Here is a 1,195-nt window from a genome sequence, read left to right as displayed (position 1 = left end):
ATAAAGTAATAAACGTGTGTGTGTGTGTGTGTGTGTGTTGGAAAGGGTGTTTGTTGGATTTCTTTTTGTCTTCCGTATTTTCCTTCTTTGGGTCTCTACTGTATCAAGTGAAATAACAGGTATTCAGGAAGAGCGGATATTGCCTTAGCTGACCACAGCCAGTATTTCTTTGGAGTGCTACAGTGTAACTAGCGCTGCGTCATCATCTCTATATGAGAGTACAAAGAAATGTGACTTCTACCTGTTTCCGTAGTGTAGCGGTTATCACGTTCGCCTCACACGCGAAAGGTCCCCGGTTCGATCCCGGGCGGAAACAGTTCTGCTCTTTTCCCTAACCGGAAAAGTAATATTATTTGAAATTCACCGAAATAGAAGTTCTGGATTGTGGTCCCATTCTTTCTCTTCCGCCTTCCTCCTGCCTTTTAGAAATTTTTATGGGATTTAAAAAAATGTTCCGTGCGTGGTGGCTCACGCCTGTAATTCCAGCACTTTGGGAGGCCGAAAAGGGCGGACCACCTGAGGTCAGAGTTCGAGACCAGCCTGGCCAAAATGGTGAACCGCCCCTCCCCCTACCCCATCTCTACTAAAAATACAAAAATTAGCTGGGCGTGGTGACGCACGTTTGTAATCTCAGCTACTTGGGAGGCTGCGGCAGGAAAAATCGCTTGAACCTGGGAGGTGGAGGTTTCAGTGAGCGGAGATCGCGCCACTGCACTCCAGTGTGGGCGACAGTGCAAGATTCCGTCTCAAAACTAAGTAAAATGAAAGTTTCAAAGTGGCAAAACATCCGCTTCTGCGTTGGCCGGGAATCGAACCCGGGTCAACTGCTTGGAAGGCAGCTATGCTAACCACTATACCACCAACGCCACGGTAACAAGTGGCATCTCCGGATATTCTTAACAGTAGGGTATCATGGGCTTGACTGAACGATACCAAGTCACATGGGGGTGTCTTTCCTTACCCCACCGGAAGATGTCGTTCATGGGCCGTTCCGCACCTTAGGCCGCCGGCGCCGCGCCGCGGGGTTCCCCCCCAAGCGCCGCGGACGCCTTGGTACGTGCCTAGTGGTGTCCAATCCCAAGCCTCCGCCTGGGACGCTCAACTTCCGGGTCAAAGGTGCCTGAGCCGGCGGGTCCCCTGTGTCCGCCGCCGCTGTCGTCCCCCGCGCCCGCCACTTCCGGGGCCGCAGTCCCGG

The 1,195-nt window shown here is 52.6% G+C and overlaps 2 non-coding genes across 2 annotated transcripts; one reads left to right on the top strand and one right to left on the bottom strand.

Moving 5' to 3' along the window:
* Positions 1–243: 243 nt before the first annotated feature.
* Positions 244–316, top strand: TRNAV-CAC. The gene has a single exon. It is a non-coding gene; the product is annotated as a tRNA-Val (tRNA).
* A 478-nt stretch (positions 317–794) lies between these two features.
* On the bottom strand, positions 795–866 carry TRNAG-UCC. Its single transcript has one exon. It is a non-coding gene; the product is annotated as a tRNA-Gly (tRNA).
* Positions 867–1,195: the final 329 nt, after the last annotated feature.

The sequence above is a fragment of the Colobus angolensis genome, unplaced genomic scaffold (assembly GCF_000951035.1).
Source record: "Colobus angolensis palliatus isolate OR3802 unplaced genomic scaffold, Cang.pa_1.0 Scaffold22, whole genome shotgun sequence".
NCBI classification, from domain to species: domain Eukaryota; kingdom Metazoa; phylum Chordata; class Mammalia; order Primates; family Cercopithecidae; genus Colobus; species Colobus angolensis.
This window is presented reverse-complemented; position numbering and strand designations above follow the sequence as displayed.